General features: G+C 39.0%; 1 protein-coding gene across 2 annotated transcripts in view; it reads right to left on the bottom strand.

Moving 5' to 3' along the window:
* Positions 1-23,983, bottom strand: part of FAM110B (family with sequence similarity 110 member B) — a 78,075-nt gene that overhangs the window by 37,691 nt on the left and 16,401 nt on the right. Inside the window, exon 1 of one of the 2 annotated variants that reach the window (XM_085313570.1) lies at positions 20,901-21,028. The exons of the other annotated variant lie outside the window; for it this stretch is intronic. The gene's annotated coding sequence lies outside the window, so the exon portion shown is untranslated. Of the gene's footprint in view, positions 1-20,900; positions 21,029-23,983 lie in introns of those variants that run through there. 2 annotated transcript variants of the gene reach the window in all.

Genomic DNA, 23,983 nt, shown 5'->3' on the forward strand with positions numbered 1-23,983 from the left:
GCATTTTAAAAGGCAGCCTGTACCATTACACTAGAAATCCAACCACTCTGTGCAGCACTAACATACAAAGCAACACCGCAAGGCCCAGGTTTGACAACGCCTTGAGGGCAGCCGGTGAGAGCACTGCACCTCTGCGGCAAGGTCGAGCCCCAACATCAAAGCAGCGACACCGAGTTCTTGCTGCCGACTGCGGCACGAGCTGAGGCTTGTTACTCAGCACCTCGCTTAAATGCTTGAGGTTACACAGGACAAATAAGCCAGAACACATGCACTGTGTTTGGGGCTGGATCTGGGCGAGTAAGGTGCAAGAGACTTTTTTTTTTTTTTGCATTTTTACACTGTCTGCGCATGCCATGTGCAACCTCCTTGTGCAGCACACGTGGGTTAACTGCTGTTGCTATTATGAGATTAAAGTTTTGCACTTGAGCAACAGTTTTTGATACAACTTGACTCTCCCAAGCACTTGCACGGTAACATAACGAAGCGGTTTGGCTGTAGAACAACAATTTAAATTGCTAAACAACCAGCGCTGGCATACTGGAATAAAAAGGAGGGATTTCTGAAAGGGAGAGTGGGAGGGAGGGGGCTGTTTGCTCATAGTCAGCTGTGATGCTCAATATATGCCACACAGCCTTTAAGGGGAAAAATGAACCACCTCTCTAAGAGCAGAGGTAGAGGATTAAGCACAGTAATTTTCTCTCCCAGGTGAGCAGAAGCAGAGGATCGGAAACAGCTGCCCATACCTGGCATTCACAACCTGCCCACCTACTGCCGTAGTCAGAAGGTCTGCAGCAGGCAGTGAAAGGACGTTTTATTCTGGGGTGTAGAAAGAAAAAAAAAAAAAAGGAAAAAAAAAAAAAAAACATCCTCCCATATTTGGTACCACAGTACAGCAACAGCTAGCTACTAGCTACTTCTGGCTGAGGAAGGCTTTTACTTTTTATTATGCCTTAGTGTACCCAATTAACTGGCAGCAAGGCAAATATTACACTCAAAAAAAAAAAAAAAAAGGCAAAAGCAACATAAAGAAGTTGAAAATATCAGTGAGACTAAGGTACCTCTTGCAGCACCTCTTTAATGCTATTTTAAGCTGGGAAAACTCTGGGATATTAATCAGTTACTCAAAGAAGGCACCTTCTTCTAAAAAAAATGCAATTAATAGTCAACTGCCAGGGGAAAGGTGGTGATGGGAAAATCAGAAAGAAAACTTTAAAGAGGGTGCTGAAGTAAGACAGTTTCTCCAACTGAACCACTGCTGTCAGAATACATTTTAATTAGGTTAAAAAAAAAATCACAGAGACTTACAATACTTGAACGCTAGATAATGCTAAAATGTCAGTGCTGCTATTACTGAGTTATCAAGAGCTAATTGCTAAACAAAGCAATTCAGACTTTACATATTTATTTACTTTTGCGGATGGAAGCGAGCAGTGGGTGGCAGGAGTGATTGCTTGAAACATAGCTAGAATAACTCAGTAGCATGCGCTTATAAATGTGCTCCTCTGCTCCACGGCATCCAGCTTGGATCACACATTGCAAAGGAAGGGGGAGGACAGCAAACTTGGAAAATATCATAGTTACAGTGGCAGCTGATAAGGTTTTCCCCCTCTGCCATTCATTAGACATGGTCTGCGTTTCACATGCACTGCTCCTCTCGCTGCCCTTCCCACCACATCAGAGGCAACGCTGGGCTCCTACCGGCTCCGTCCCCAGCGGTGTTGCCCTCCTTCCTACGTCCGTCATTGAATATCCCCCAGGACATGGCCAAGGGCGCTCGCCCAACCTGACCTGGGATCCAGTCTGGAGCCCACCCCAGCTCTGCGCTGCCTTCCTCTGCTACTGTCTCAGCGATTTCCTAAAATTAGCCCATTTTGTCTCAAAAGCAAGTTGCAGCTGGGAAGCACTGAACTTGCGAGAGAAGAAGCAGTTACAAAGATAGGCCACGGGAGTAAGCAAGCTACTGTCCTAGGGGCAGGCACCTTCCCGGAGCAGGAATACCCTTCTGCATGCCCTGCCCGTGGCAGCAACGCCGGCTCAAGGTGACTTTTCTCCCGTGCCAGCAGCTCATGCCCACCTCCGCAGCTCTCCTCCGGTTGTGCTGATGCGACTGCTCCTAAGGGCACTGCAAAAGCAGAACAGTGAGCTGATCCATGTTAAAAATAACTCCCTCCCTTCACTCCCCCCAAAAAAGGGAAGAAGGGAGACAAGGAAATTCTTATAATCTGAATTTTGGGTGCATCTCACTGTGCAAGACTTGGATGCTTTCCTGTAGGCTTGTTCAATTCTTAAAAAAAAAAAAAATATCTTTATGTCAACTGTTTTACTTAACCACCTCCAACGTGCCCCCTTCATGGCACTGGCATTTTGTAATAAAGAATAACGGCCCAACAGCAACTGTTACAGGAGAGCTAGAAATCCTGCCAGGAATATAGCGTGTTGTCCTGGCCTGTTCCTCCCCCACCTCGCCCTCTAAACTGAGGGGAAACATCCCACATAGGCACATTCATTGCAAGTTTAGGCTAGAAGTTGCAGCAATGTTCAAACATAAGCCGTAGTTGTTGTTTTAGAGTCAACACTCATTAAGGCTAGGAAGGCGGTTTAAACATCTCGGGGCTTTAGGCAGTGCACAGACACGAGATGACACGATTGCTTCAGCTGTGTTCTGCACATAGTCTTAAGGTTAATCTTCACAACCAGAAGTGCTGAAAAATTATATGTTTTTTCATTATTATTTTTATTAAATAAAAGCTTAGAATCTAACACACAAGCATTTGTCAAGGGGCTGATTCTATGGCTGCAGAGAGCACTTCATGCTCTGGAAAACACAATTCCAGTTTTGACCAAAGCGGTATTGACAAAGTTGTGATCTAATTCTAGCTGTTCATTTCCAGATCTGTCAATTTAGTAGCACTTACAGAAAATGAGATTAAAACAAATAAAACCTACCATCACCACCAAAAAGGCCTTAAGAAGCCATCACAAAACAAGAAGCATGTTAAGTTGCTATAAAGCAGATTTGGGTAAATATACTTTCTCAAAGGAAGTTATTGTTCAGCCAACTTCATTTCACTGTATTTCTTGAGATTCCAATTTTCTTGTCACTTCTTTCCTGGCAAATATCTTCTTTAGCAAGACTGCAGAATCAATTCAACTCACATCTAAAAAATACTGCTTATTCCCCATGCTAAGTCTGGCTTAACTTAATATAAACACATTAAAGAAGTGACAAATCCAGTTCAGTGCACATATGTTGATATGCAGCAGAAAAGCATGTGGCTGTTTGTTAAAAAAAACAAACAAACAAACAAAAACAAACAACTGCAGTGTGACATTTTCTACTGTGAATGAAACAAATAATGCCAACAAACATGTGAGATCTAGCAAAAAGGACATAACTTACCAGGGTGCTATGCATCCGTTGCTGGTCCTACACAACCACAATTTTCACAAACTTCATTCAACAAGTAATAAGGACTCACTGCAGCCTTAGAGGGCATTAGAAGATAGGTTCAAGTAGCTTAGCCTATGAATCACTCTGCTGTATGGGAAATTACCCGAAGCAAGGAGTACTACAGGTGATTTCTTATAGTAAAATGTTAACCACTTCACAGAAACAGAGCTTTGTAGCCCAAGTGAATTTTCATATCTCGGCCTCTTTATGGCCTCTCTACTATAAATTTTAATTAATAAATCAACAAAAAGACATGTACCATTAGATACTAGTTATATAGCATTACAATGCGACACTGAGGTTATTATCACTTTTTTAAATATGCAGAAAGCAAAGGGCAGCACAACTCCCAGTATAGCCGCAGCTGGTATAAACCAATATAGCTGGAAAGAACCTTTGACCATATGCAGATAAGATCATGCAGAACTTGTTAACAATCCAGGCATTGACACAGTATGACATACAGCAGCTGAAAACCAAAATGCATTATATTTCGCAGAAAAACTAAAATTGGTCTCTGAGTATACACATTTCGTGCTTCAAATATAAAGACTGCACCTGTAACAATGGTAACAATGTCCGGGCTACGCACTTATACCTACAACAGCTTTGACACAATACAGGAAATTGGAAAAAAAATAGGTATCTACATCATGCATCTACAGCGGTCATCATAAACAATTAACAGTTAAACATTAAATCTTTTCATGTTTTTGTACACTAGTGTAATGTTAGTGTTCTTAAAACTAGCCTAAAGGGTTTCTAAATTAGTAAGTCTATGTTACCATGGTAACATAATGTACAACTCCCCCCAAAAAAAGTTCTTTTAAGTTTAGAAGGTTTGGGGGGAGGGGACAGGATCCTGTACAAACAGAAAAAAATCACCATCTCCAACAAGGAGAGAAAGGATCTTGTAAGGCCTTGTTAATGGTTTCTGTAGTTTCAGTTTCTAGATACATTAAGTTTTAAGACCCTATCTCTTATTTTTAGTCACAAGCTAAAGACAGTCTTTCCCTACTACAAAACTGCTGGTTAAACACCCAGTTTAAGAAATGGTGACACCTCACACCCAGAGCTTCTTGCACAGCCCGATCCTCCCCACCAGGCTGTCTCAGACGCCATTTGACGTGCGCCAGGGTATGAGATGCCCTAAAAGTCAACCTGCCACCCTTGGTCAGACATGACGCAAACCGAGAACATACAAGTTAAAAAACATTCTTGCGTGAAGTTCAATGTTTAACAGACAGCGTCTTCATGGCCATCACGCTCATGCAGGCTGAGACCTGTCCTATATTCATACAAATTAGATAAAAATATGAGCTTTTTATGTATCTTTAAAAAAAAATCCTCACCCTGACAGTAGTGACCGCTCTGCGCGGCCAGCTCTCATGGACCAGCTGTGCCATGTAGTCTTCCCACAACAGGCATTAGAAGAGCCCATGAGGCCAAGCAGCTCTCTCCATCCCACCAATTTTTCACAACGGACTTTGTTCAACCTGTATCAAGTATTTGCCAGTTAAAATCCTGAGGACTTACAGTCAGGTATTTTATTTTAAAAGATACCATCTCCAGCCACATAAAAAGTATTTGACATAAGCCTGCTGTAACAGTCTCCTTGGGGTATTCCTGTGGTCTTACAGTTCATAAAAATCTTTTGAAAGATACTGAGATTATAAATATGAAGTTTTTCCAACTCCTGCTGCATTGAAGCAGCAGAAATAAAATCACTGGTTTATGGTTGTATCAATAAAAGATAGATGCATTGGTTAAAATTGCACATTGTTTATATTATAAAAAAAATCTGTGACCACAAAAAAATTAATATTGATTTATCTTAATACCAACTTATCTTAACAGTTTCACTATTTTTTATTTATAGCCAACAGCTCTAATATTGCGTGTCAATGAGTTCAATAGTTTATGAAATTACAGATTTTTTTAATTATGGAAATTAATAAGAATTTTTATCCATTTTAATTCATGGAAGAATATATCAAATGTTCAACTTCTCAAATTTTGACTTGGCCAATTAATTTTTATTCTCTTAGATGATACTATGATTTACGGTCCAGAGGCATTGCCAAAGCATTTTTAGATTAATTTGCTGAAATAACTGGCTATAACATATAATCCTTTCAGAAAGCTCGGACAACAAGTAGAAAGTGTTCAAAGACACTATACAAATCCCTCCAAAGACACTTACATGAGCAAAAGGTGACTTGCTGCCTTCCTTTGAGACACAAAATGGCAATAAGCAAGGTAAGTATCCTGGAATTTCTATCCCTCTCCATCCCTAGTCTTTTTCTTAAAGGTGATTTTTAGAAGGTTAAAAAAAAAAAAAAAAAGAGCATTCACATTCTTTATGTGGATCACATTTATGTGAATCACAAAGTAAGACAGACTTGCACACACGTATATTTTTCCAGTTGGATAATCGTCTGAACAGGAGGGTGACATCTCCTTTATGTTTTCATTACAAGGTATAAGTGACTTCCTGCTGTATTGTGTTTGTCACTGCTGGTAATGTAAATGGACTGGTAAATGGACTTCTATCAGTGTGTTTGAGCTGGGGCTGGGGGGGGGAAGAACACATCGTATTCTTTCAAAACTTACATACGTGCAAATGGGACCGAATTAAAATTGCACATAGAGCTTAAAGCTAGCACCAATTACGTTCAAACTGCTTACCTTTGTAATTATACTAAAAGAACCATTTAAAGTTGAGTCTATAATAAAACTGAATACCACTGAACACTGAGGAAGAAAGTTAAGACCGACCTACAAGCTCATCTGCTCAACAGATAGTAGAAAAGCCCCACATCTGAGAGTGCTCAAAATGCCATAAGAACACCAGAAGTTCGCGGGCCTGAACATGCATTCGCCTATTACAAAATATGCGCTATGAAAAATATTTTAAATTCTCTGAATTACTAACTCTGATCTGATCTCAGCAATTTATATGATTTATATGATTTATTTATCATTTATCACTTACATTTAAAATAATCATTTGCATAATAATACTCAATTATTTTATGTGACAAGGTGGTACGTTTCTAGCTAAACGTCATCTTGAGGTCTCAAACTGTCCTTTTCCTGGCTGTTTTGAAGGCCAGATCCTTATGTTAAGATTATCCCATTTACAGTAACAGGTAAAAATAATTCCCTCACTCTCCCCAGCAGTCCTAGCAGCTGCATCTTAATTGGAGAGAAAACCTGATCAGGAGGAGAATCAACAGTTGTTAATGCAGACTAGTGGCTCTGGATCATAAAAATTCTGCGCAGAAGCATTTCTGTCAAACAACAAAACGTGAGTTGTAAAATTAAGGTGCTTGGAAATATATCAAAGACTAAAACTAAATGCCAACAAGGACATCATATTTTAATGATGAAAATGCGTGAAACACCAGCCGGTTTTAGGCTGCAATAATTTGAATGCAGCCCTAATATATAAGTCATAATTTGTGGGAAATAATAACTTGAGATTCCATAACAGTAGAATTTATATCTTAATAGCTGGCATGCCAATTGCTAAAGTGATTTACACTTCTTGCTGGTTTTACGCTACATCAGTTGCTGGGCTGGCACAAAAATGAAAGTTATTTCCATCCAGTGCCCGCACTGAGAGCATACCACTGCCGAGCAACAAATGAAACTGGTCAGCTGTAGAAACGTTCTCACTTTAAGTCCCTTTCCTGCGCGTTTGACTGCTTCTCTTTGGAAAAGTGAAAGTTTTACTGTAGAATTTCACTATTTGTCAGAGGAACGTTCAGCATATAGCGTCTTCTCATGTCCAAGATAACATTTCTGCATGTGAAAAAACGAACTGCTGCAACAGTGTAAAAGAGCTCCGAATTTACAATAGTAGTGAGCTGCGAGAAAGTTCGGACGCTTCTCCGTCACCTTGGACACGACATTTGGCAGGAGAGCTGCCACGTGGCACTTGGCAGAAATATTGTTCCACGATGCCACAACCTTCATAACTCTTCCTTTCCCCTCCCTGCTAAGTAAAAGAGTACATAATATCATTCGAAGTGTTTTGCACTTGCTTAGCAACTACTACACGAGCCCAGGAGATTTCAGTCAATGAAATGGTACATAAACCTCTAAAAATTTAGATAGTGACACAAGAAGTATCATCACTCAGTTAAACATCTCAGCACTGGGATTCCCCCTCCCTGACATCAGCATTCACCTCCTCACCTTCCAAAATCCACTGCAGTCATCTCTTCCTCTACAGAGGAGTAAAGTGAAGAGCCTGTGCACTGATAATGAGATTATTTTTAATTGCAAAGAGGTCAGCTGCACCTTCCCCTCAGCTATCATACACCTACAAAGCAGAACAGCTTTGAAAAGCAACTGAGATTTAAAGGTTGGCCCAGAACAGAATATGTTCATGCATCATCTTCATGTCCAGCAATTCCAAGTTTTCAAAATCTCATACATACACATATACCCAAACAACCTTCATGAGGAACAAAGATTCTTCTACTGCTCTTCCAGAAACGGCCTCTATGCCCAGAATTTAAACTTATTCCAAAAGATGACACAAGGAAGGTGCATTTGAACAGTCTTTTCTGTTTTGCAGACACTTCAGTCCACAGAAGAGTGGAGACAAAAAAAGAGAAGAAAAAAGCAAAACCACACAGCTGTACTGCAACAAGTTTTAAATTATCAATATAATATATTATGCTAAGGAAAAGTAAAACTTCATGCTGGAAATTAGAAGGTTTCTAATCACTATGGCAATTAGGTTTAGAAACGGCTTTCCAAGGACACCAACAAAGCTAAGACATTGCAACTTCTTTTGAATTAGAGCTCAATGAGCTTCTGAAGGTAGGATTCCCTGGACCCAGCACAGTCATTACACTCAAGCTACTCAGACTGTAGAGGGAAAGAGGTCCTTCTCTAGATCCTCATGAGAAAGTGGACAGCTCGAGCTGGTCCAAGAGCCCACACCTGGGATGGGCCCATTCCTCTCCACTGACTATGAAGGCCATCAGGGTCACTAGCTCAAATTAGTGAAATCAAACCAATCCCATCCAGTGGGACATATAGCTCCTGACAGTGGTGGTATCCTTCCCCATTCCTGTTTCTCCTTTAATGGAAACTGCAGCAAGGCAGAAGAGAAACATCTAGAATATGAATTTCACCCTGACCCTTGCATTAGCATTTTCCTATGCATTTTCTGTAATAATTGTTAGGCATACTTTTCTCACACACGTCCTTTACAATGAAAAAATAAACAAAAATGCTGCACAGATGATAAGTCCAGAAGAAACGTACGTCACAGTATTTCTAAGAAACAAAACACATATCAGATTTGCATTTGAATTTTTCAAGTGTATCATATTTCTTGTGGCAACTACGACCTATAAATATAATTCCTTAATTTATGAATAGTCTGTTTCTTCCTCCTTAAATTAGGACAGGGTACTTTCTCAAAATAGGTTTTCAACTTCAAGTAACGTCTATTGAATTTATTCAGATGACAGTGCTTTGGTACCAAACAGACCACTATGACAGTGGTCCAGAACCATTTCACTCAGGACATCTACGGGATCTGTTAAAAACTGAGTACTTTTCCCTCATAGTTCTCAATGTGCTGAAAATAAATAACATTCTTTAAAAAATGTACTCTTTGAAAGTTTCTAAATATCTCATGGCACTTAAAATTCTGATGTTTTCTGAATAAATACAGTAATATTCTTAAGATTTACTAGCAATGCATTTTCAAGTGTTTTTACGATGTAAACACTGAAATAAGCTTTTTTTTTTTTTCTTTTTTTAAAAAAAAGTTTTGTGACTGCCCAGTAGCATCTACAACTGCCTTCACTGGACGATAGCGAACATAGCACAGTTGAATAATACAGCAAACAGAACTAGTCTTAGACTTTCAGACACCCACTTAAACAACCACTATCACAAAATTGACTTTCCAGAACGGTATTAAACAAAGGTCACTTAATTAATCCCTGCAATCATGGTGCAGGTTAGACCAACATCATTCCTGTTTCATACGTGAAGAAAAGTACATGGTCAGTGGAACAAAATGGTAATCATTATTCTAATTTCTGGCTCCTGAAGCAAGTCAGGTTTCCCTCTATTAAGAGGCAACATAAGCAGTGGCAATGCTTCAAGTCTTCCAAAATAATGTGGCTACCTAAGCTCCAATAGTCACTGTACATGCACAAATTATGTTATGAAACACCAGAAAATATATGCCAAGATTTTTCAGAACCTTCAACACAATAGCAACATTGAAAAGTTCTATTTTATTTCCTCATTCTTTTATTCTTTAAGCTGCTCCTTATCCTCTTTTAACTTTACTTCCTCCATAGGAAAATTTTCTAATCAAAGATAAATTTCCACAGCATACAAATCCAGCAGCCTGTAAGTACTACTGGATTAAGACTTGTCCTCCATGATCAGTGAAGCCACTTCAGCAAGTTTCAGTTGTGTTATAGGCTTTTGCATGACATCTGCACAGAAAAGTCTTCCCAGAAGACGTGTCTCAAGATACACTGTTCCAAATACAAATCTAGGTCTTTTGTTGTCACTTAATTGAAAAATTGCTAATATTCATTTTGTAATCAAGTTCAGTGATACAAGGTAAATTAAAAGACCATGACACAGTGGAACATACTGAATTGATTTAACAGTATTAGCTTGTCTCAAGTGGAATGAATGCAAGACAAAGCGAAAGTTAACTATTTGAAAGCATAATGACAAGGTGACCTATGGCATTACGAGGACAGGAAAATCAAAGTTGTGATAATAAACTAGAGATGCTAGATACTGATAGGATATCCTATCAAGAGTTCTAGGATGGGATACAACATGTAAGTAGTAACCAATGAAAAGATGCAAAGAGAGATGGTATGATCAAAGCCACAGGCTTAAGAAATGATCTTTCAAGCATCAATTTTGAATGTTGCAAGTGGGACAAGATTGCTTTCATCCAAGCTAGAAAAATGCAATACTTGACTAGTCAAGTGAGATCCATGGATGGGAAATTTCACAATGTGAAAAGATAGGGAAGGATGCATCTTAACATGATATGCTATAAGAATCTTCAAGACACAGACATAATCTGGTTACAAGGACCTTGAGATAAATAAAGTAGGGATAGAGTACACTGGTCGGTTTTTATTCCACTAATACTGTCTTCAATAACTCCTGTTAAGCCTCTTCCTTTTTTAATGTATTCATTTTTCATTAGTATTTTAAAAGTGTAATTGGTTTAAGGCAGAAAGAGAAATATATTTCCTGATTCAAGTGGGTTATAGAATTTTTACCTTAGGGAAAAATTGTGAAGCTGGTATAACAGCTACTTGGCCTGAAAAGATTATAAAGACTCCTTAAGAAATAAGGCTCTCTGTAGGCTAACGTAATAGCAACTGCACTGGCTATATGAGAAGGTGACCTTTATTGATAAGAAGTATTAGGACACTTCAGCAGTTTAAAAGACCCGGAAAATAAATAAAAGATTCCAGATGTTCAGAGGAAAATATAGAAGAGATTTCTTACAGTTATCCCTGTTTTTATACCTAAAACATATACAGACAGGAATCAGATCTGTACAGAAATAGGCTGTCATCTAGCCCTATGAGAGGCAACTTGACCGTTCATAACTCATGGAGATTATGAAAGCAAGTGAGAATAAGCACAAACCACTTCAACTGACAGCTCATGTGAAATACAGATTTAAAGATATCTATGGACTTTACAGTTGTGCTAAAATCATAGTAGATAAAACAGAAACAGAATTACACCTAGCATCACTTTGTTTTTTGAAAGGGGGAAAAAAAAATCAATTTTTGAGGCTATATCAGTTCTTCATTGCTAACTGGGCCATCTGATTTCTCCCATAAGAAGAAAAAAAGTGCTAGAAATAACCACATCAGCCTGCTTCTCAGCATTAGCAAGTCTTTTTTTTTTTTAAACGCGATAAATATAACCTCATTTTGAATACAAAATACAAACTGGGCCCCCATAAGGATCACTGCAACTAGATTTATGTCCTCAGGAAACTTATGAAACTCCCCCAACTTTTCTGTAATAGAGTAAGGCTGCTGATAAAAAAACAAAAAAAAAAGTGCTCTGGTCAGTATTTCTGTCTGAAGGAAACTAAGCATAAAGCCTGTATTAGGACTTCTGGTGCTTTCGCTATGCTCTCAAGAAGTCACTTGTCTAGTCAAGCGCCTTTCCCCAAAGCATTTAGTGTAGACCTGCCTTTGTGCAACTTGTGATTATCATTTTCACAATACCGTACTTGGTGTTACAGGAGTCTCTAAAAGATAGATTTCAGGAAGAAAACATCCTAAAAAACAGCAAATGCTTCCTTGGGGAACACTATATAAACACCTTGAGAAGCTCAACACAAACCCTTTCTGCTACTTTTGTCTCTCTTCTGGAAAGAGAGGAGTTTGGAAATACAGAATTGCATGAGAAAGCAGCTGTCACTCTGGTGACAGCCTAGCACTTTGCTGCTGTTGACATCAAGTCCATCTCTGATTTGGACAGCTTGTTTTAAGAGTAAGTCCCAGTTCTACTATGGAATTTCTTATCATGTGTTTTCAACATTTCTGGAAAAATCATAAATAGGAAATGCAAGTTTTATACTTTAAAACACGGAACAGTACTTTTTCTTGTTGCTACAGGTAGCCAGATGGCCCTCCAAACTGACATTCATAGCAGCTTTGAGTATTACAGACTTTGGGAACAGAAACAGTTTGGGAACACAAAGAGATGGGTTTAAAACATATGTGCAGGACAAAATGCAACTTCTTTACTAGCACAGATTAGGGGTATTTTCAAGAGACAACTGAGTGAACCAGAGAACATAACCTAAATAAATATAAGAGGCCTACACTACTAAAGTGAAAAAAAATGTACTGTGCCACAAGGATTAAAAGATTTATTTGAATAATTTTGAAAATTTATTAGAAAAATGAAGTTCAAGACTTTCTAGTGACTGTGAATGAAGCTGCTGTGTTAAGCATGGAGCTAGGCTAGCCCTTACAGCAACTGGTTTCTTTCATCTACAAAAAACTTCATTGTTTTCTCAAGCGCCTTTAATGCAAGAAACACCTTGTCTGAGTATTCCCAAGATGGGATGGCAGAACCTGTAAACAGATAGGAAAGAATAGATCCCGCAGTTTATTTGAACACAGCATCAGAACAGAAAATTGTGAATTGTCATGTAGTCAAACAGTAAATATCCAAATGGTTGAAGGAACGTGGACGGTGTCTCTGGAATATCAAATGTAAACCTCCAGTCTGCATGCTTTGTCACTTATCTTGGCCAAGATGTAGGACAAAACAACCTTTTCAAGCCCAAACACAAAAAGAACAATGACAAAATAAACACGGGAAAAAAATAGTTTGAACAGGGACTGACAAGGAGATAGAAGTCATGTTAGTGTTATACAGCAAGAGTCCTGGTTTTGAAGCGATAGGATGTAGAGCATTGCAAGTATCACCTTTTTCCCCACAATATATCTATTTCATGCTACAGACAAAGAACACTCTTAGACAGCTTCCTCCAACATTGACCCTGAGGGTCACCTGGTGCTTCATTTCTGGATGTAAAGAGACTTAATGTAATTTCAAGTGTCAGGCTCACTCAGCTATCTAGCTTTCAGCATCAATAAGTTTATACAACTACTATGCACCGTAGAAATAGGTCTAAATACCATTATAAAGTGCTAATTAATCTTCAAAATGTATTTGTATAAATACAAAGTTAGAGTGCTCTCAACTCCAGAGAGTTTTTCTATGCTTACTGCTTACTTTGGAGCTACGGTTTTGAGGTGGGGAATCTGGCTGAACGTGCTCCTCTTCTGACCCAGAGCTTCTTTGCATCAGGCAGATTTCCTCCTGCACGCTGTGTGTCCACTGAAACTGAACATGGTCCGTAACAAGGACATAATTCTGTATACAAGTGCCAAACAAAGTATCTAAGAAATAAAACCTCTGTCAAGCATTTTTTGCATAGCATTCACGGCTACACAGACTTAGCATATCATCTGTATTAATTCCAAGAACAAATTCATGACAAACCAATAACATTTTTCTTTGAGTAGAGGTACCTGTTCTTCTCACTCAATTCTTTACTAGGTAACCTGCAGCCTTGCATCTGTTCTTAGAAATTTTAGAGAAATTTCAGAAGGGAAAATACAACAATGACAGTATAAAGCAAAGAAAACAGGTGTGGCCTGTGTGAAGTGGGACTCTTTCAGTGTTTGACCTCCTCCACAGGAAAAGAAAAAAAATCTTATATTCAAGAGAATTTCCTGTATTTCAATTGTACCCCTGTCTCCTGTCCTTTCACTGGATGCTACTCAGAAGAGTCTGGCTTCATATTCTTTACTCTCCTCCATCAGGTATTTACAAACATGAAGTATGTGATCCTCACTTTTTGACAGAAGTAGAAAAAACCCTTCTGTATAGGATCCTAATGCTTTCAGTTGTAGGTCTCACAAAGGTCAGAAGTAGGAGTAGCTATAACTGAAAATGTATATATTTCTTGGAAGTGAGGGAAGCATCAATTCAGGTTTGGAAAGCTGCATAAGAACAATTCAGCAACAGATGGATTAAGTATTTGTAGATGCCTAAGAATGGATTTAAGAGTTTGCAGCAGATATGCTTTTGATGCAAATTTAGCTTTCAGAATCATTGCTTTGTAGTATAAGAAATACTCCTAGAAAATTTTGACTATAGATAGCCAAAAATCACTACAGATAATAAAGCAATTCAGTTCTCCTATATATGCCTTGGCAAAAATTAGCCATGCTACAGACATGGATCTCAAATGCTGCCTACTTTTGCCTGGAATATGGCATGACCTGCTTGGCTGTTGCTGTAAGAGGACTTAATGAAGGAACCCTGCGAAACCTTCTCGCAGCACAGAGTTAGAGCTGTCAGCCTCAAGCAGGATCCTTTAGGCAACCAGTACAGCAAATTTTGCCAAGCAGTCGGCAAAAAGAAGAAAAAAAAAAAAAAAGATTAACAACACTAAGTCTGTAAGCACCCACACGGTTCAGAGGCCTGTAGGGAGCAGTGAAGCTGTCAAGATTCAGGTCAGTATCCTGCCACTGCTGCCAGAGACACCCACAGAGAGCAGTAGTGAAAGCAGCTACATAGGTCAAGATTTTACAGAATCACTGCTGATCTGGGGTACCCACATGGGGATGTCATTAAAAGCAGCCCTGTTTTCAGAAAGCAGTCAGAAAGGCTCATTAATCACTTTGGAAAGCCCTGATCTAGAGATGACAAGAGGGTGGCAGGAAGATGAACAGAGACGCTTGTTTCCAGTAAAGAGGTAACAGAGTGAGAGAAGAAAAGCAGATATGTCAGAATCAAAGGTCCAGGGTAGGGTTTATATTTGCAGAATGAGCTTCCCAAGCAGGAACCAAGGACATCGTGCTCCAAAAAAAAATAAGCGTCTTTGGTAAGAGAACTTGAATTCTTCACCTGCACGCCACTCTTGGCACCTGTAACTAGGAGGTATTTTGTGATATTCCCCCTTCGCTCTCCCCCAGGGGAGAGGTGGCTGTGAGATGTGGAAGGGCATATGGCTGAATGGCAGATATAAGCTGAAAGGTAGGGAGAGACACTGACTGGAGAATGTGAATAAGAAGAGATGAGAGATTTGAATGGAAAAATGGAGCAGACAAACTAAGAAAGGAGGTGGCAGCAAGGCAAGAAGAAAAGAACTGTGGAAAAAGAAAAACAAGACAAAATATTGAAGGGCAACGATACAGCCTATTTCAAGGTCCTGCTCTGTTACATCCACCACAATACCTGCCTTCCACATAAAACTAATAGTAGGCACAGGGCGTCTCCTGGCTTCACCCTGTCCCTGAGGTTTCTTTCCCAGTCAGCAGGTAGGGGCCAAAATTACAGGCTCTGCACTCCATGACACACTAATGCAAAATAAGGGGTGGTGGTGGGGAGACGGATGGCACTAGGGTTACAGTAATGGAAGTCCACAGTAATGGAAGAGGAGAGCGTATCATTTATCAAGTCCCTCATACATTTTTTGATTAGACTGCTGTTGTAATGTCACAGTAGAAACAAAACTGCACACTCATTTCCAGATCACTGCAGTGCCCAAAATACTCTATGCCTATTATGATACTGAAACATTATGAGGAAATTGTCCTTGCACTGGGAAGACCGTACTATGAGTGCTTATAAAGGCAACGACGTGTATACCCTTCTGCCCATCATTTGTAGCAATGGCTTCTGCTCCTAAGGCACAGGCTGTTGAGTCTGCTCTGCAAGTCCACAGCCCGTGGGCACGCAAAACATGCCTCATCTTTATTGGCTTTATTTTTCCCTTCTACTCTAGCCTTTTTCTACTTAGATTATGCAGGGAGGAAATGCTTTTGGACAAAGACTGTATCATACTACATGTTTCCATTATAGGCCAACATGCCAGACCATATTAGTACTTCTCCTTCTAAACCATTATTAGGAAAAACAGCTCTCAGATCTTATAACTGATTATAGCTGTGGACCCTAAACATATGCAGGAGCCAAGTATTTCCAAGCTCCTGATAATGTAGGTACTAGTGCAAATCTGGATACTTAAACTTCTCTCCAGTTAAACGACACTAATTACCCTTACAAGTTGTATACTACATTGCATAACTTTGCTACAGAATGTACTTCAACAGACTTGCTAATCAAGAAGCAGAGTAGTCTAGTCTTTGGGCTAGTCTACTAATTTCTGAAATGATAAGCTACTTTAAAGCAACAAGAAAAATTTAATACACTGCTTTGCTGTTAATTGGAATTTTGCAGTGTACATACTCATACTTGGAAGGTATGAACGAACGCAACAAAGCCATCCTACAAAACCCAGTTATACAACCAATGAAATACATGGCCATATAATCATTGCCAGTATAAATAACATTCTTTCAATTAATAAACCAATATAACTCAGACTTATGAGACACAGTTGCACAATGGGGCATAAAACAGAATAATATCTGTTATGCAATGAAATGACAATTCATGTTTATGTTCATGTTCATTAAATTATTCATTTAAAAAGTGAAGATCTGGGTTGAAAACTTCATCTGCTTTGGAGAAAGACTCTGGAAAGAGTATTTGTGCCTACAGATGGCCGAAGCAGGTGTATGAAAAATAACGAGAAAGTGAGACAGGAATCTTGTTGCCAGGATTATCCTGAGACAATAGTATCCAGGATTACTATTTGCCAGTTATATTCTACATTAAATATACCAAGACACATTTAATACCTCTTACAATATACCTAAGAACAACTAAAGTTGTTTACTACAGGAAATTAACTGCAAAATAAATAAATAAAACAAAGTTCACCACACTAGAAGTATACAACTGAGGGAAAATAATGCATTTGTAAGAACCAGAGAAAGAGGCATTGCTGCTTTCATTCTCCTGCTCAATAAAACACGATCTGCCTCTATATATTGTAAATGTTTGACATGCAGATGCCTAGAGCAATGCATATTTCATCCTCTGTTTAAGTTTGACTTCATATAGTTAATCTGCAAAATAAATTGTGGCAGATGAGCGAGACCTGCGGCAAGGGAAGTGCAGACACTCCCCACCGAGGCCCTGCTCTTGTCTCCGAGCTGCTGAGATTGCAGTGCGCGTTCTTCGCACGAGATCGCCTTGGCCAGCTAGCCGGGGCCACGCAGGAGACCGGAGCCATTTCCACACCAGCCTCCTACACTGTCCAGCCAAACGCTATGGGGAATAGACCCACGGTGCACGCAGGCAGCATGAAGCAAACCCACCTCCTTGTGAAGCGTGTTCCTAAGGCCCACGCTCACTCAGCCAGCCACGCACACAGAAAATGGCAATGCTTCTGACCTTAATTATTCCTGCTACAGTGGTGCTGAGCAATCGTAATCACAATATGACCCCTCTTTCTTAACCTACATCTTCCAGAGCCTAAGCACAGAATGTCCTTCAAGTGCTCATCCGCCTCCCAACTCCAAAGTCAGGAGAACGAAAAGATCTTCCCCAACAAAGCACAGAAAGCAAGTTATTGATTTCCCATGAACTTTCAAAGTGTTATAATAAACACTCAATAAGGTATCTATAAATGTCTCTATTTATATAGACTGATATTACATCAGGAAAGTAATAATTGCAATTGACTCCAAAAACAGGAAAAGTGTGCTTTAGGACACTTTTTTTTAATTATTATTTTGTTTCATTCAAACCTAGAAACACATATAAAATATATAAAAATAAAATTTGCATATATATACACACACGTATATATACATTATATACATATACACATATACACACACACACACACACACACATAATCTCACTTACTGCTACTTGACCTTATAAATCATATGGGCTTATAAGTGCAAATCCCCAAAATAAACATTTTGGTAATACTTTAAATCCCTGTAACTGTTTTTCTGGAGCATCTCTTTCATTGCTAACAGACTACAAAAAAATGCATTAACCTTAGGCATAATCTTTCCCCTTTAGATTTGGTAAGGTTTTATGTAATGCAAAATTCATTTACACATGTAACAGTAAAAAGACATAATACTTTAATAAACCAGAGCTAGCACAACACTGTTTATTAGTGGTACTCAGATTACTGCATATATCCATCTTCAGCTAGCAGCCAAAGCCTGCAATTCTGAAAACACTACTCCTCAAAGGATATTTATAATGCCATTGGATTATGATATTACTGGTATGACATTGAAAATGCTAAGAAAACATTCATTTCTACACAAACACATTTTTCTGTTAGATGGCATAAATATATATAGCTGCCTAAGAATCACTTATATATATATGAAGCACTGTAACAGTTGAGACATTGATATTTTTAACTACTTTTGTGTTCTTACCATGCATACTTATATGTACATGCACACACTGCATTCTTGGTTGGAAAGCTTCCCTTTCACATAAGGAGGGATTTTGAAGTTTAACTATATGACAACATATTAGAAATAACAACAACATACTGAGGCAAAAACACCACAAATGTGTAACATACATCTCCTTACAAAGAGGAGATCAAAACTTTTAAGTCAAGAAATCCACTGGCAAAATCTGAATGCAAGATCTCGTTGACAGTCTGAGGAGCACTAGATTTCCTGTGGCAAACAGCTGGTTAAAAAATGTATATAGTGACAAACAGAACATTTTCAGAGAGCAATCTATGTGAACTGTTGCTTCAATTTGTTTTCTCTCCTTACCCGAAAGGAAAATGAGGTCACGATGAAAAGTGAAGCAATAACAAAGTAGCTTATTCCTTGCTATTAAGTCATTGTAAATTTAAATTATGCCATCACTAGTGCTAGTTTTGTGACTGTCATGTTTTTCCCTGATGCTCACATAGATCATTACAGATCTTTTTGGCGGTAGGGAGGTCCCTACCTAAAGGGCTAGTGGTGCAGTATTTCAGTTCTAATGGTTGATGGTATTAACTGTATTCAGCACTAAAAATATGCTAACTTTTACAGCATTTTTCCAGCTATGCCTTATTTTACATAGAAGCGATGACAGCTCAATGCATGAAACAGTAAATGAAAGACAAGATATATCAGTCTCTTTTCTCTTGAACATACAGTCTGGATATGGTGAATATCTAATTCAGCTGGGAATTTTACTATATTTCTTTAACATCACCATTATTTACTCCTTCGCAGGATCCTGTCACAAAGGTCAGAAAGATGTAGATAAATTATTTCAGAGAAGTCTCTCTTCAAAAAGGCACAGGGCACAAATTAACTTAAAAACTCTTAATTTTTTTTTTTTTTTTTTTTTTTTTTTGGCAATTTGAAGCAAGGAAGAGTATGCAATAGCCTGAGAACAACAAGCCTTCATATCTCGAGTCCTTCCTCTGTTCAAGCTTAACTATTGCTATGCAAAAATGTAATTTTCCAAGTCTGCATTAAGGGAAATAACTTTGGAAATAAAATCCAGGCGCATACAGACAGCAAGGTAACTATTTTAGTTAGCAGCAAAAATTCAAGAAAACTGGTACATAGCATGGAATACTTAGCTGTGAGTTAGATCTCTTAAATATTTTTTCCTTTTGAATACACTATCACAAATAAAGTGTGCATAACTATAGCACCCACAGCCATTTAAAGTTATCAGCTATATAAATCCCCAGTGTCAAGGGTTTCCATACAGAAGGCAATATAGCTTCACATCAAGTAGCTTAAAAGTGAAGAATTTAATTTTATTTTATACAGTAGGAAACATCTTCATGAATAGGTGCTGAGGGAAGGGTGAAAACTAATACCAAAATAGCTATAATCCCTAGCACCTTTCTGATACTGGCTGAGACAATCTACTCTTACCTCAGACGCATGGTGGCAGCCAGCCAGCCAGATGACTGGTGACTTAATATACAAGTTTATGTGGGCTCTGGAGACTCAGACAAGGACATTAACTTTGAAGTCTCAGTCAGCCTCAATATTCAAACGTCATCATACAAAGCATGACTCCATTAAGAGATCTGTTTATACTTCATGCTTGTTGCCTTCTATTTTGAGCAGCCTTCACTGTAGAGGGTGCTCATTAAAAATGTGGTTTTATTAGGAAAAGTTGTGAACAACTGATGGGTAGGTCAAGTATAAAAAGAATTTAGATGAGTATGTTGTGATGATAAATACTGTAACAGTCTCAGACTTGCAGATGAAGAGACTGGCATACGCATCTTGTTTTACTCTGTTGCTGAAGCCAATTCTGACAATAAACACGGCTGAGGGCCAAAATTTGGCCTTTGAGAACAACACCAATATACGTATTTATATATGTATGTGCAAGTAAAGAATATACTGCAGTCTACTAGCCAAGGTGGCTTTGGTTTCATTTTAAAAGCTACTTAATACAAAATTCAGTGGATGAAACAAAGAATCCACCCAAACGTGAAGGCTACAGCATCTTTGTTGAAAGAACAATAGCATATTACTCCTCGTTCCTCATTTGCAAAAGAGCCATCAAGATGCTTATTGCTCTGATCAAATTAAAGAATACTTCGCAGAATTATTCTTTAAACTAATCACTATTTAGAAGTTAATCTTCATCTACCAACAGTCATACACGCTCTAATTCAATTGTTCTGCAGAAAGCATATCAATAAAAGAAATATTTCCATTAGCATTACAAAAGGCAATCACTAAAATTGCTCACATGCACAGACTCAAGGTTTCAAAATGAAAACAATATTCCGGTATAAACATACTCTGTTTTTCTACCAAATCCACTCTGTAATGATGTGTTTTATAATCTGGTGGTTATCCCACCGGAGTACAGACAATACTAATGAAAGCAAGATCAAATTAAACAGATGACACGATTAACAGTATTCATTTCATGCATGACTGTGTTTTACTGGAGAGATAAAGACCTGAAAGTAATTACTGCAGAGTAAAACTCCTTCACTGACCTCTCCGCTCGCGGCTAGCGGTCCTTAAGCACTGATGTTTTATAACAAAGACCTGCGCGTCTCATCCGTGGGCTCTCTTTTACGCTACGAGCTGAGCACCTCCACCGTTGCGTGCACACAGTACCTCTGTATCTATGTCTGTAATGCAGTCTAAAGATTACTGGGGAAACCTATCAAACCGGCAGGCAGCAACGGCGCCCGCCAATAAGAGCCAGGCACATGCAGGCTCCAGCACATGCTCTCTGAGGCTCCCACACTGCCGCCGCCGCTGAGTGGGCTGCTAATCTAATTATAGCTGTTCGCTAGCACGGCGCCGCCGAAGCACAGCGCACGAGCAGATTGCATTCGAATATATCGAGCCAAAGGATGAAAATTTGGGGGTTTTCTTAATCTGAGTGCAGAAAGAGAGCTTTCCACCTGCAGTGCATCATTTGAAAAACACGGTCGTCTCCACCCCTGAAAAAAAGATGCATTTAGGAGCACACTTTCAGAACTTGACCACTTGTAGCTTGCTAGATCTGTTAGCCTGAGACACTAACAAAGCAGTTTACTCTTCATTAGGAATTCATGTTTCAAATATACACGTTATCCGCACAATACAGACTGTGCATCTCTGATTTAGTTGCAATATTTTACAATTTAGACCTCACATCAATGAAGTACCTAAATGCATGCTTTCAACGCACAGCAACCTGACAAAAGTCAACAGGAGCACCTCTGTCCTTTAAGTTTACGTGTGGGTAGACACTCAGATGACTGAGTCTTCCTTGCACACTGGTACATAATATTCAACTAAGTTTTCCTGAGGCTATGGTGGAAGGCTAAGGAAATTTGTACCATCATGCAAAACAACTAAATTCATTTGGAAAATATTTGTCATGAACAGATACTTCTTAAAATGAGGAAGTAAACCTTAAAACCTAAAACCTTAAAATCTAGAGCTTGTTAACAAAGTTATGTATACCCAATTGTGTCACATGTTCTACTATGTCGCAAGTAGAACACATCCACAAGCAATATGCACAAGACGCTGAACCCCACAGCAATACAGTGAGTTCCTACATGCCCATGCCAGCGCTTTTCCCAATTCTTTACTTATCAACAGCACATAGGCACAGTCAAGTACATGGTATGAAAGGTTTATAAATATTTTTATGTATCATACTTCAGTAGCAAAAATTGTTTGCTACTACAGAAATGCTGCTAATGCAACAAGACTTTCATATGGTAACAGTGTAAAAGCCTTATTTATTGTTAATATGCAAATAGCTATGTCAAAGCTTTCCACCAGTGAAAATTGTTGATAGTCAACTCTCTGCTAGTAATAGACCACTTTCTATAAGGAAAAAAAAATTCAAGTTATCATTGGCTGCAAATAAAAATGAAGTGTAGAAAGAGTAGCATTCTGCCCCTTATTCCACCTTTTAGTCAACATTAAGTTTTCCATTCTAATAAAATAATAATTAGCATCCTTAGTTTAAGTCTTCCTTTTCAGATTACATAATCTAAGGATGTAATCCTTAGACTTGCCGTTATAAGCAATTTTGTTAAAGTACTGTAAAATATACCAAGTTTCTCAACAGCACTCCTTGCTTTTAAGTCAGATAACAATGTACATCATGAACTAAGAGAGGGGAATATATAAAGGTTATAAAAAAAATGCATTTAAAGAGTTCGGGAGCTGCTGCCACAGTGAAACTGTTTGGTGCTCAACTGTTTAACAACCAGTTCCACAATGATTTCTCTAACATGTTGCTAAAGGTAACAGGGGAACAAGGCCAACAGCCTTGATTCCCAGTCCTCTGGATCCAACTCTTGGAAATGCTCAGATTTTGTTAAGAAAAGAAATAGCCCAAAACAAAAAGAAAGGGCAAATTGTTGTTTTATCTAATCCAGGTGAAATCCTCACAGACCACCAAGCCACCAACAACAGGCGACAAAAAGACCAAGAATCCTTAAGACATGGAGGAGAATCTACACATCTCCTCCTCTGTCCAGCAGCTCCCAGAGCCCCACTGCCCCCCTCCCACACATGCCCAGCACAGCCCCTCCACAACTGGGCTCCTGCCACTCATCTGCTGGCTCAGATAGCAACTACAGCTGAAGTCCCTGGCAAGGGCTGGCCTGGCCATCAGGCTCTGAACACGCCACTCCTGCAGGTTCTTTTAATACTTGCTTAAACAAAAAACAAAAAGAAAAGGCCAACACCATGGTGGCAGTTGCATTTGGTGGATGCTGCTACTTTTGAAATCATATGGTGGTTCAGGTCCTAAATGAGAACACATCTCCATCCACAACTGCAAAGTTGGTATTTCAAGAGACACCTGCTCTTCTAGCTACTATGATGAATGTCTGGGAAAGGCAGGCGTAGCAAACAGCACCTTAGAGGGACTTTGACATTTACAGCCCACTGTGGCACATTATACAGGGCTGAAACTCCAGCCCAGAGTAGAGATCCGTGCCAGCTGCCTCTGTTGCTAGCAACTGCAACACAACAAGCACTTGTATCATGCAGAGGAGCTGCGACAGGACACCGTCATGGACACTTCTGCCAGCAACAGAAGTAGAGAGATTTCCCAAGGACACAGTCACAAGAGACTTCTCAACCCCAGCAAATCTCTGCTGGAAATGACCAAGTTTCAAAAAGTATTTAACTTGGCAAATTAGGTAGACTTTCATGGAAAGCAAAAGCATATCCTTCCCACAAAGGATCCATCTCTGCTAAATTTTGAGGTCCTGCATATCCACATAGGAGTAGTAAAGTACTCCAAGGAAAGGGCTCTGTTTTTAGAAATTACAGGTTAAATTCTCCCTAGCCACATTCTTGATGAAATGTTTTGATAAAGTTCTCCAAAACCATATGGCCTGAGGCAGGTGCCCATCACAGGTTTTCCTCTGCCCCCCTGCTATGGATATGGTGAATTTGTATACAAGTGATATCATAATCTTATACTGAAAATTGTGTAGCTAGCATTTAATAAGTTTTATACCTCATTTAGGCATGTCTAAGCAAAGTAATAGTCAGATCAATATTTTGGAAACAAATAATTTTTACTATGTTGAAATAGCTTTTGTAAGTACTT

This window comes from Rhea americana, unplaced genomic scaffold (genome assembly GCF_003343005.1).
Source record: "Rhea americana isolate MKP2758 unplaced genomic scaffold, rheAme1 scaffold_39, whole genome shotgun sequence".
NCBI classification, from domain to species: Eukaryota; Metazoa; Chordata; class Aves; order Rheiformes; family Rheidae; genus Rhea; species Rhea americana.